The sequence below is a fragment of the Pongo abelii genome, chromosome 1, assembly GCF_028885655.2.
Source record: "Pongo abelii isolate AG06213 chromosome 1, NHGRI_mPonAbe1-v2.0_pri, whole genome shotgun sequence".
In the NCBI taxonomy this organism is placed as follows: Eukaryota; Metazoa; Chordata; class Mammalia; order Primates; family Hominidae; genus Pongo; species Pongo abelii.
This window is the reverse complement of record NC_071985.2, coordinates 151,253,490-151,267,308: the sequence shown is the minus strand read 5'-3', so window position 1 is coordinate 151,267,308 and position 13,819 is coordinate 151,253,490. Positions and strand designations below refer to the sequence as shown.

The following is a 13,819-nucleotide window of genomic DNA, read 5'->3' as shown; positions in this document are numbered from 1 at the left end:
TAATTTTTACCTAGCAATTTATAGAGTAAAAAACATGCATCATTTTTGATACATTTTTATACACAATATAATAGAAATCAGGCACAAAACTCTAAAGGGGATAAAGAAGATTTAGAAAACCCTAATTCAGTATTAGAAATTAATGAATGTGGCACTTACTATGTGCTGAAATATTATAACTTACTGATCAAGGGGAGAGAATTTTGAGAAGTGTGCTACATACTTGAATATCTCCTATTTCAGAAATAATCCTGTAACAATAACTTGAGACAGTTTTCTATAATTGTGGCAGGTAGTCACTCCACCTTGATTCAAGTACAGGTTTGGGCATGTTTTTTTTTTTTCTTTTCTTTTGTAGTTGCTTCTACTCAATGTATCATAGGTGTAAGTCCTTAATTTCTTTCCAGCAAAAGAAGAATAGCTTATAATTTCTTTTGTTTCTTTTTCTTTGATGCAAGAGTTCTCTCCTCCCAGTTTTTAACCTGCTTTGTTCAGACATTTTTTCTGCTCTATTTTTTTCTTTTTTACTCCTCAGTAGATTTACATAAAGTTAAGTGACTTAAGCTGTTTGTGACATTATTTTTGGATTTTACTGCTTCTTGCTTTGGCTGCTCCTGATCGTATCCAGATTTATTTTCTAGAGGAAGCTAATTTAGTAAATTTATTTTTTTCTTGGTAAAATAAGTACTATAAGCTTTCAACCAAACAGGCCACTCAAATGTACAGAAGAAAAAGCCACATTTATTCACAAACAGATGGGTTTTTCTTTTTTCCTTTTTTTAATTCTAAAGAGACATATATATATATTCTTGAGTAAAACAATATGTACTAGCTTTGAACAAACATTTTATGCAGACATTAGGTCTAAACAGGAGAAGAAGCACCAGCTCAAATAGTATAATTTACCACTGTGAGATTTTTCTGTTAGTGTGTATGTGCATCTTGTAAATTCTTGTGCTTAAAGTTGCCTTTCAACCTTTTAAAATCATCCTTATGAATCTTTTCAGTTGGCTGGACATAAGAAAAGGAGGCTTTTCTCATGAATGAATATGAGAGTTATTATGTTAAGCGTGGAGTAAGAGTGTGCTGAGCACTTAATGCGACATGACATGCCTGGTACTCCCCACAAGCTTACCTTCAAAAGGATGAGACAGAGACAAATATAGCTCTGCATAGATGTCAAATGGCCAAGAGCTGAGGGGGAAATATCTCTTATCCCCCTGCTTTTTTTCCATTGTCTCTTCATGAGACCAAAGTCACAGAACCTAATGAGGAACAGAAGTCAAAGGAAGTAGAGTTCTTAGGTCCCCTGTACAGTACCTGGATTATAATTAATAGCTGAGGTTTTGAGGCCAACCAGATCAAGAAAGGCAAGATGTTCTGTTCCCACAGGCACCTTTAAGCTTGGCAATGCTAAAGTTAGGGATGGTTTGCCTCTTCAAAGCCCCACAGCATCGTAATTGCTCAAGGTACTGAAAGATATGATATCATTTCATATGAAAATGTGGCAAGGGCAGAGAGAAGAAAGACTCAAGTGATAGAAAGAAGAAAGAAAGGCATTTTACTATTATATTTTTATACTAATGACGTTCACTTGGTCTCTAACACAGTCTGTCAAATCTTAAAAGTTTATTTCTAGCCTTAAAGAAAGTAGCCTGAACAGTTCATATTTCTGGATATGGCAGGCAGTGTGGTAAAGGAAAAAGCAAAGTCCCTGCAGGCAGAGAGATGTGTGCTTGATCAGTTCTGCTATAGACTCTGCATGACCTTAAGCAGCTTCCTTAGATTACTCGAGCTCTATTTTGTTATCTGTAAAATGGTTACAATAATACTTACTCCCCGGTGTTATTCTGAGTACTGAATGAGTTCTTATACCCAAAGCATCTAGTACAGGGCCTGCACGAGTTTGTGTTCTTTCATTGAGTATTGCTGTTGTCATTAAAAATATAATTTTATTCTCAGAAATTACATTGTATTACTGTCATAACCTTATAGACCAACAACAAACTGAGTAATCTCTACCTTCTCTTCCCTGTGTGGCTGGCACTTTTGGAGAAAAATCTCTTAAAAGGAAATTAAAGCAGTGCAACCATCTGTGATTTGTCAGGGTCATATAAAAGAGCTATACACCACCACCACCATCAACAACAAAATCAGTATCTAAGAACTAGATTAATTCAGGTTTGAAACCACCAAAAGGAGCATAAAAGGGTAAAGCAAAAATCAATATATATTCTGAAAAGTATGGACAGAAGGTAAATTACATTTTTTTGGTGTGTGTTTTGTGGTAATAAGGAAGATTAAAGTAATATTTAAAGTGGTTAAGAAATCTGGACATGGGCTCAAATGCAACTCCACTATATAGCATTTGATCTTCAAAGAAATAAAGTGCTATTTAGTTTTTGATCCTCAGTCTTCTCATCCAAAAATGGGAATAATAACAGACTTACTTCATAGGATTGTCATGAGGCTTATATGGGATACTGCATGTAAAACAATCACTAAAATCCTGCATTAAGGATGAAATCTTGTTATTAGCATACATGAGCCTTTTGCCTCTATTTAGCATCGGTTGGTCATGTTGTCTCCATTTTCTCTTCTGGCTGTTTCTCTAAATTATCAGGACTTCCCAAAGCAAAGGCTTGGGAATGTCTGCTTCTGGAACATTTGAATGCACTTGAGAGCTCCCTGAGAACGAAGCATTCTAGAGTGTAAAAGCCATGAACCAGTTATATATGATTCTCTGGGTAAGTCCACAGGAACCCAGTCTGGGCTTCTCTCCTTTGGAAAGAGGCAAAGCATGGCTCCCAAAAGGCCAACTGCAAGTCAAAGGCTATGCATCACCATGTTTTGACTTTTCACCATCAAAATTCATCTATCAGTGAGACACAGTTCATATGACTAATCTTGTTTGATTTGGCAATGAAGTGAAATGTCAATAGGCTTCCTATTTTGAGTGAAATTATTAAATATACCAAAGGGAATACTACATGTGTGTTAGTCATCCTAGAATAAAGATGAGCATACGTCCCTGAAAACTTCAACTCCACTAATGGGATAATGGATCACCAGAATATTTTATATTTCGAATGCATACTTTGTTCACATTCTTGCTTCACTTGGAGAATTCTGTCACTGTTGCTTAAGTCTTGGGTTTCCTTTACTCCATGCCTGGATTCTCCATTGACACTAATGGGAATTTCACCTTCCAGCACAAGACAATATATGGAACTAAAGTGACAATAGCAGAAGGAAAATAATACATTTTGTACATTGTGCTACAGAATATGTTCTTGACTGTTTCTGTTATAGTCATTGACTATTGCTAAGAAAGATCCATTTGGAAACCCAAAAACATATTGTCTCTAGAGGCTAGTCTTTTGAAAACATACTTTTACCCTTACATGTCATCACAAATTACATAAAATAATAATTACAGATCAATCTACATAGTTTTAATTTTGTGGTTGGTTAATTATAAAAGCATACCTCTCTGGCACTGCTATTAGTCTATAAGGTATGTGTGTCTCACTCTGTGGCAAGGCTGGAGTGCAGTGGTGCCATCTCGGCTCACTCCAACCTCTGCCTCTCGGGTTCAAGTGATTCTCCTGCCTCAGCCTCCTGAGTAGCTGGGACTACAGGCACGCGCCACCAGGCCCAGCTAATTTTTGTATTTTTAGTAGAGACGGGGTTTCACCCTGTTGGCCAGGATGGTCTCGATCTCTTGACCTCATGATCCGCCTGCCTCGGCCTCCCAAAGTACTGGGATTACAGGTGTGAGCCACTGCATTTTGGGAGAAAAGATTGTCCATATTTTCTTAAGGAAACATAATGCAAAATCTGCCACTCACTAAAATTAAAAGTATGATGAACTGTTTGTAGTTCATGTTCACACATTAGCAATAATCTGTAGAGCTATGAGTTGTTAGAATGTAGCATTAAAAAAAAAAATCCTCTGTGATAGAAGAACAGATACAAAGCCCATTTATATGAGTGACCACATGTCAAAAATGTAGTAAAGTGGTTTGCGGACTGTCCTGTTCATTATTTTGCTGACTTGGAAACCTTAAAGTGTTTTGTATCCTTTTCATTATCTACAAAAGTATGAATTGTAATGAAATTTACATAAAAATCCTGCTGGAGAGTGGAGACTTTACTGCATAGTCAGCTTTGCCTTCTAATCCAATCTTCCCCAAAGCAGTTGGTATGACAGTTGCCAAACTCAAACAGCAGGATCGCTTTTGTAAAGAAAAGTATGAATTTGAGCTATAAAATGAACAGAATATTTTTCTATTACTCTGGATGTTTCCTCTTGCTGAGTTTACATGAGAAGTCTAGCAGGAGGTGTTATTAAACAGCCTCAGAAATTAGCCCCAAAACAATTATCTTGATTTAGCTACGGAAAAAGACACCAGAGGCTTAATGAAAAGAGCATTTGAATTTTTGTGGTTGAATATCTGTTGGACACCTCTGTAGTTATTAACCCTTATGGACAGGATTTCAGATTTTTTATTATTTTTAATTGAATTGGTTTTGGAAAACTGCAGATTAAAAACACTTTTCTCCCCTGGGTTAGTCAGAGATCCCAGAGCAAACTGTGTAATAATGGGTTCTTTAAAAGTCTGGTTTAAACCTTGCCTCATGGCAAGGAATATACCCTTTTTCAACATAAATTAGAGTTTTCATATTACAATAGATTTATAGAACTACTACGTAAGAAAGAATATCTCTAGTCATATAGGCCACCATCCGTTCCTCACAATCATTATCTTCCAATACCCATGGCTTTCTTTGTGTTTAGTAGTAAATTTGCTATGAATTAAAGCTTCCTACAGACTCCTTAAGAGAATATTCCAAAAGTTACTATATTTTTCAGTTTTTTATCTTCGTCTACACATAGCCAGAACACCAGGTTTCTCAATCCTGTTTCTTTCTCTGTGTTCTTTTACCATCACAAGTAATCTCTCTGTCTTCATAGTATTTGCTATTTTTAAATATTTGTTGGCTGTTATCATGTCAAATCTTAAGTTACTTAGCCAGTTGCTTTAATCTTTCCTCCCAAGCCCCCTTCCCAACCTCACCTCCCCAGTCACTTCATCATTTTTTTTCTTTTCTCTTTACTCTCTCCAATCTTCCACATATTTCTGGAATTGAGTTTACCCAAACTGAATGCACTTTTCCAGGTGCATCATATATCATCCCTTAGGTCTGGGATATGATGGTTCTTTGTATACAGCCCAATGCTAGTGGAATTTGTCTTTTTTTCTGATCATTGTCAGCATGTTGACTCAGAGCGTTTTTTGAACATCTCCTGCTGGTTCCTGAGGGAGCTTTTCTGCAAGTGGGCTATCCTCTACCTGGTAGTCTATTTTTAAAATGTGATATGGGAGAAAACATGATTTTGTGGACTGTGTTAGAAAACATGTCCAGGTACCACATTCCACCCCCTGCCATTTTTAGAAACAAATCTATTTTATTGGCATTTTTATTTTTGTTTTACTATATTTTATTATGAAAATGTAATGGTAGCATATGCAGACAAATTGCTGCTGAGGTTGCCAGAGTGAAAATGGAGATTCTTCTAGTCGTATTACAGACATTTTTTAAAAAGCAGCTGAAAAGGTCAGCACTGAAATTAAAAGCATTCCTTTTTTTTTTTTGAGACGTAATCTTGCTCTGTCACCCAGGCTAGAGTGCAGTGGCGTGATCTTAGCTCACTACAACCTCCGCCTCCCAGGTCCAAGCGATTCTCCAGCCTCAGCCTCCTGAGTAGCTGGATTACAGGCCACTATGCCTGGCTAATTTTTGTATTTTTAGTAGTGACGGGGTTTCACCATGTTGCTCAGGCTGGTCTCAAACTCCTGAGCTCAAAGTGATCCGCCTGCCTCGGCCTCCCAAAGTGCTGAGATTAACAGGCATGAGTCACTGCGCCCGGCCAAAGCATTCTTTATTTAATGTTAACAAGTGAGGTCTGTATATTTTCTTCACCTGTTCGTTTTTTTAAACTGTTTCTTCTGACCATCAAACTAGTTCACAGGAGGTACAAAACTGAGGGTGAGAAGCAAGAGAAAAGAAATATAAAATTAAACATGAAACTACAAAATTTTAGTAATACAAGTTTCAGTTATACAATTTTTTTCTATATCATCATAAGGAAGTACTACTCAATATAAAAAGGCTATTGCAGCTATTAGATGGAAGTAGGCTACACTAAAATCAACCATAAGTCACTTTAAGCAGTGTAAGAAAATATTATATAACACCTATATATCAATAAAGCAAAACTGGATAACTTGTGAGTCTGATGAATTGGGGAAAAACGCTCACTTATATATTAACATATATTTATGTTTATATATTATACTATATATGTTTTATATATTAACATAAATAAATAAATATTCATGGGTTCTAAGGGGCTATCAATTATGTAAACTTACTCCCACTGATTTGATAACAGCTTTTCAGAAAATAAACTATATAAAATTTAAACAATTTCCTTTTTTTTTTTTTTTTTAATAGAGCCGGGGTCTTGCTATGTTGCCTGGGCCGGTCTCGATCTCCTAGACACAAGTGATCCTCCTGCCTCAGCCTCCCAAAGTGCTGGGATTACGGGTGTGAGCCACCGCACCCCGCCAGATTTAAACAATTTCTTTTTGCTAAATCGCAACAGCATACATTTATCTGTATAATTACATGTCACTCTCATCTTTGAATTACAATCAAAATTTAACTCAAAACCTCTTTTAATATACTCGGAGTCACTTTTGAGGCTTTATGATGGTATCAAAGAGATAACCACACTGCTTTTAGTTCATTCACTTTCAATTATATATCTCAGTTAATACTACTTTAGTTATATATCCAAACAACAGACCCAAATTAATCTTGAACAACAAAGAAATTTATTGGCTTTTGTAAGTTAAAAATCTGCAGGTAGGCCGGACATAGTGGCTCACGCTTGTAATCACAGTAATTTGGGAGGCTCAGATGGGATGATCTCTCGAGCCCAGGAGTTCAGGACCAGCCTAGGCAACATGGCAAAACCCAGTTTCTACCAAAAAAATACAAAAATTGCTTCTATGCGGTCACGCCAAGCCAGTGCCTGGGCCTGGAACCGGGCTGCAGCTCTTCAGCTTAGCCCACTGCTTCCTGACCATGGACCCCCCCGTAAAGTGAATGAGCAGGCCCTTGTGAAAATGTGTAAGCAGGATCTGAGCACTCTGCACACCGAGGATATGTGCTTCCTGAGGGAGTGGGTGGAGAGCATGGGGGTAAAGTACCACCTGCTACTCAGAAAGCTAAATCAGAAGAAAATACCAAGGGAAAAAAAAACCTGATAGTAAGAAGGTGGAGGACAACTTAAAGTCAGACAAACCATCAAGTGAGGAAAGTGATCTAGAAGTTGATAATGAATGGGTGATTGAACCAGACACTGATGCCCTTAAGAAATGGGAGATGAAAACGCAGAGATAGGACCAGGCGCGGTGACTCACGCCTGTAATCCCAGCACTTTGAGAGGCCGAGGCGGGCGGATCACGAGGTCAGGAGATCGAGACCATCCTGTCTAACATGGTGAAACCCCGTCTCTACTAAAAATACAAAAAATTAGCCGGGAGCGGTGGCGGGCGCCTGTAGTCCCAGCTACTCGGGAGGCTGAGGCAGGAGAATGGCATGAACCCGGGAGGCGGAGCTTGCAGTGAGCGGAGATCGCGCCACTGCACTCCAGCCTGGGAGACAGAGCGAGACTCCGTCTAAAAAAAAAAAGAAAATGCAGAGATAACAGAGGAGATGAGATCAGGCAAATGATAAGAAAGTGGCTGCTATTGAAGTCCTAAATGATGGTGATCTGCAGAAAGCCATTGACTTATTCACAAATGCCATTAAGCTGAATTTGCGCTTGGCCATTTTGTATGCCAAGAGGGCCAGTGTTTTTGTCAAATTACAGAAGCCAAATGCTGCCATCCGAGACTGTGACAGAGCCATGAAATAAATCCTGATTCAGCTCAGCCTTACAAATGGCGAGGGAAAGCACACAGACTCCTAGGCCACTGGGAAGATGTAGCCCATGATCTTGCCCTTTTCTGTAAATTGGATTATGATGAAGATGCTAGTACAATGCTGCAAGAAGTTCAACCTAGGGCACAGGAAATTGCAGAAGAAAGTATGAGCGAAACGTGAAGAGCAAGAGATCAAAGAATAGAAAGAGTTAAGAAGGCTCAAGAAGAGCATGAGAGAGCCCGGAGGGAGGAAGAAACCAGACCACAGTCAGAAGCTCAGTATGGCTCTTTTCCAGGTGGCTTTCCTGAGGGAATGCTTGGTAATTTTCCCGGAGGAATGTCTGGAATGGCCAGAATGCCTGGACTCAATGAAATTCTTAGTGATCTAGAGGTTCTTGCAGACATGCAGGATCCAGAAGTTATGGTGGCCTTCCAAGATGTGGCTCAGAACCCAGCAAATTTGTCAAAATACCAGAGCAACCCAAAGGTTATAAATCTTATCAGTAAATTGTCAGCCAATTGGGAGTCAAGCACAATGCCCTTCTGATAAATAAAGCCCTTGCTGAAGGAAAAGCAGCCTAGATTACCTTAAGGATGTCGCAATAATACAAACCAGTGTACCTCTGACCTTCTCATCAAGAGAGCTGGGGTGCTTTGAAGATAATCCCTACCCTTCTCCCCCAAATGCAGCTGAAGCATTTTACAGTGGTTTGCCATTAAGGTATTCATTCAGATAATGTTTTCCTACTAGGAATTAATCCCTACCTCTCTCCCCCAAATGCAACTGAAGCATTTTACGGTGGTTTGCCATTAGGGTATTCGTTCAGATAATGTTTTCCTACTAGGAATTAATCCCTACCTCTCTCCCCCAAATGCAACTGAAGCATTTTACGGTGGTTTGCCATTAGGGTATTCGTTCAGATAATGTTTTCCTACTAGGAATTACAAACTTTAAACACGTTTTAAACCTTAAAAATATTTAAAACAAATTTAAAGGGTCTGTTAATTCTTATATTTTTCTTTACTAATCATTTTGGATTTTTTTCCTTTGAATTATTGGGCAGGGAAGATACTTATGTATGGAAGATTAGTGCTCTAATTTGAGTGAAATAAAAGTTCATTAGTGCGAGGCAAACATAACTCATTTGACAATAAACTTTGTGTTGGATATGTGGTTCCTGAAGCATTTTCACTTGTCTTTTTAAATGCTTTATCCTTTTCTTTAAATATTTATTTCAGTAAAACTAACTGGGACCACCAGTATTTCAGTAGGACCTGGGTAGAGACTGGAAGTACTTGGCAGGGCAGTGGCAATCTTGCTGTGTTTTATATAACATGCATCCTTGGGCAGGTTGCCCTTAAATCTCACCCTGTGGTGAAGGGATTTTTTTTTTGTAATACTGCAGTAGAATTGGAGTACTTAGTTCTGTTCTTGTCCACTATATCTAATAAATGTTTCATATTATTTCCACATAGGGGAAATGAGGGAGTACTTTTCTTTTTATATTTCTATGCTTAAAATTCTCTTTCCTAGTCAAAAAATGCCCAATTCTGTGTCTGCTTTCTGCTTGTTACATTTTTCTCCTTTACTTTTCTTGGGCTAAAGACAGGCTTTTTCCACCAGCATCATCACTGCTATTATCATTAACGGCATAATTATACAAGCATATTTAATGCAGAGTTTAATTTAATATGTAATACATAGAGTAATGGTAGCGTAATACCCACAACAACTGTAGTTTCTTACTTGGCCATGAGAATGCTTATTTAAGTGTTAGACTTCCACTCTGGCAACATCTTGTCATATCAAAAGACACTGGAAAGAGGGATTCCCTTTGTTGTTTGGTCTTCTACTTAGAAAATACCTATTGGAGTTAGAGTTTATCTTGTAGTATTCATCTTTGTATTTTGAAAATAATAAGGTTTGAATTAAATTGATATGCACAGAGGGGAACCAATTTTTTTGATCCAATGTGAATTATAAATGAGATAATCCAGTTATTCATTGTGGAGTTGTTGAGACTATGAAAGACTCATTGTGTTTGTATTCAGCTCTTCCTTAAATAGTGTAATCATACCCCCACCTCTGCTGGCTTTCTTTCCCTCCCCTCCAATGATAAAGAAAATGATAAATTTTCTGTTGTGCATTCAATTCTTATTTTAAATAAGACTAAGTATAGACATTGTACCTGACATTGCTACATTTCTAACAATGTTTCAATTTAAAGTGCTAGCACTTAAAAACATTTTCATGGGATAAGACCTTGCATACTTTGCTTATTTGAAGAATCAGTGGTAGGTGCAGTGAAGTAAATTCTATGGAGTACATTTCTAAAATAGCACATTTCTGGAATCATAAATAAGTTTATTCAGGTTCTAACCCTTTGCTGTACACAAGCAGACAGAAATGCATCTGTTCTGTAAATGAGAAAAAGCTATTATGCTGATGGAGCATGCTTTTAAAATCCTTTAAAAACACTCACCACAGCCGGGCACAGTGGCTCAAGCCTGTAATCCCAGCACTTTGGGAGGCCAAAGCAGGTGGATCACAAGGTCAGGAGTTTTGAGACCAGCCTGGCCAACATAGTGAAACCCTATCTCTACTAAAAATACAAAAAATTAGCTGGGCATGGTGGCGGGTGCCTGTAATCTCAGCTACTTGGGAGGCTGAGGCAGGAGAATCGCTTGAACCTGGGAGGCGGAGGTTGCAGTGAGCCGAGACTGCGCCAGTGCACTCTAGTCTGGGCGAAAGGCGAGACCCTGTCTCAAAAAAAACAAACAAACACTCACCATATAAACTTGCATTTGACGCCAGGAGCGGTGGCTCATACTTGTAATCCCAGCACTTTGGGAGGCCGAAGCGGGCAGATCACAAGGTCAGGAGTTTGACACCAGTCTGGCCAACATAGTGAAACCCCGTCTCTACTAAAAATACAAAAAATTAGCCGGGCATGGTAGCAGGCGCCTGTAATCCCAGCTACTTGGGAGGGTGAGGCGGGAGAATCATTTGAACTCCGGAGGTAGAGGTTGCAGTGAGCCGAGATCACGCCATTTCACTCCAGCCTGGGTGACAGTGTGAGACTCCGTCTCAAAATAAATAAATAAATAAATAAACAAACAAACAAACTTGCATTTGAGCTTGTGTGTTATGTTAATGTATGTTCTCCTTTCTCAAAATTGCCAATGTGTACTTGGTTTAACTCAAGAACAGTTTCTTCTGGATTCCTTATTTGATTTATTTAACCTAATTATATTCTAATATTGCAAATATCACCATAAGTGGGTAATAGTAAAATTCCTCTTCTGAAAATGTGTACTGTGCTTTTAGATTTTTAAATTTCACAATCTAAAATACATTCTTAATTTTCAATCCCCCCAAAAAATACAAAAATTACCTGGACATGGTGCGCACCGGTAGTCCCCGCTAGTTGCGGGGCTGAGGTGGGAGAGTTGCTTGATCCTGGGAGGTGGAGGTTGCAGTGAGCCGAGATGACTCCACTGCACTCCAGCCTGGGTGACAGAGCCAGACCATGTCTCAAAAAAACAAAACAAAACAAAACAAAAACCCAAAAACCAAAACAATCCACAGGTAGTCTTTAGGCACTGTTGATTCATGATCTCAGAAAGCATCTCAGTGACCTGTTTTCTCTCTGTTTGTAGGTATTTTGTCTTCTGTACAGTGTCCATTCTTAGCAGGATTGTCCCTTGGGGAAACTGCAGTAGCTCCAATCTCCTTGCTCCTCTTTTATTCCAATAGTCATGAGAACTTCTCTCTCACAACCCTTACAGAAATCCTCAGCCTGGCTCTTACCTACCTGAATTGGGTCATACATCCTTCCCTGGATTCATCCCTGCAGCCAGTCACATGGGATTAATACTGGGTTACTGAAACCCCTAGCATGGTCAAAGAAAACGTTGTGTGATGATGGAAACGTTCTATAATCTACTATGTCCCGTACAGTAACAACTAGTCATGTGTGGCTATTGATTACTCAAAATGTGCTTAAGGCAACTGAGGAACTAAAATTTAGACTTTCTTTTAAGTATGTTAAATTTAAACGAAATACCCACGACCGTATTGGACAGCACTGGAGTTGAGAGTGCGGATCAAACCTACTTCTATTACATGGATCGAAGAGTCGTTCCCCAAAGAAAAGGTTTTGGGAGGAGGAGGTCCTATTTTACTAGAATTGGGAAATACGGATGCCAAGGGGTAAAAGTAACATATGTTCACTATACCTACTCTAAAACTTCAACTTTTTATTAACACTTTTTTGACTGATAGTTTCATTTCACATTATATAGCTCACATCATGTTACCTACAGTTTTTCTAATGCTTTGTTTTTCCTTAATTAGAATGCATACAGTAGGAACTTTGGACAGATAACTGTTCAGGCCTGAATAAGCATCCATCCTAAGCTATCATTAGGGATTCACTGCTTTTAATTGAATTCTCTTTTATGTACACTGTGTTCATCTTTCAGAGGATATTTTAAATGACATATATGGAACCAAGTTTACATTAAATTTCATGTAGCATTTTTAATACAGATAACTGAATGAAAAGTAGTAATCAGTTTATAGATATTGCTGATGTCAAACATGTACAGTAACAATTGCACTACAATGTTCTCCTTTAACTGAAGTATGCAAATTTTCTCTTTAATGCTGACTTATTCATTGATTCAACCAAGTTTCCAAGACAGACAGCGTTCTTGTCCTCATTGAGCTTCTAATTCTCAATTTTGTGAAAATATGAGACACCATCCATGTTAGACTTGAAACAAAATAGACCAAATTAATATTGGTTTATTGCAGAAAATTTAGAAATATTAAGACATAATTAGTGGAAAATAAAAATTATCTATAATCCCGTCACACAGAAACAACTACCATTAATGTTTTAGTACATATTTCTTTAAAAAGTATATGTATATTAGTACTTATATTTATTTGTATAAGGATGAGAACCTGCTGTAGATAATCCTTTAAAACTTAATTTTTTTTTGAGATGGAGTCTTGCTCCATCACCAGGCTGGAATGCAGTGGCATGATCTCAGCTCACCCTAACCTCCGACTCCCTGGTTCAAGCAATTCTCCTGCCTCAGCCTCCCGAGTAGCTGGGATTACAGGCACATGCCACCACACCCAGCTAATTTTTTTATTTTTAGTAGAGACAGGGTTTCACTAGATTGGCCAGGATGGTCTCGATCTCCTGACCTCATAATCTGTCCGCCTCGGCCTCCCAAAGTACTGGGATTGCAGGCGTGAGCCACCACGCCTGGCTGAAAACTTAATTTTTACATAATCATATGGTCTTTAAAAACATCATGTTTAATGGCTGCATAATATTACATTGTGTGAATAAAATATATATATATATATATATATATCTAAAATGTAAAACTCTTAGGTAAAAAGGATATGAACTTTTTTAAACATTTTAAAGATTTTGGAAATTACAAGTTCCATGTAGGCAAAGGTTTTTTTCTGTTTTGTTTACTGCTAAATACCAGTGTGTAGGACAATGTTTAACACCTAGAGTATATTTAATAAATATTTGTTCAATGAGCAAGTGACTATTGGTATATTTCTCATCGTAATTCAAACAGCCAAGTATGAGATGACCCATTTCCCTAAATTCTCATCAACTTTGGGATTTATATTTTTTTCTTTTCAGTTTTGTAGACAGAAGACGGTATCTCATTATGGCTTTTGTTCTAACTTATTTACTTTTTCCAGAAGTACAAATTGTATCTAATCATGCTTACTTAGGCAAAAACAAGTTCTACAGGGTGAGAAACTTGTAGCCTGATTT

General features: G+C 38.0%; 1 protein-coding gene and 1 pseudogene across 7 annotated transcripts in view; both read left to right on the top strand.

Annotated features, from left to right (window-relative positions):
* The window catches only part of ADGRL2 (adhesion G protein-coupled receptor L2), a 577,862-nt gene that overhangs the window by 297,253 nt on the left and 266,790 nt on the right, over positions 1 to 13,819 (top strand). The window lies entirely within an intron of this gene.
* LOC100457995 (hsc70-interacting protein-like) lies at positions 6,640 to 8,743 on the top strand (annotated as a pseudogene).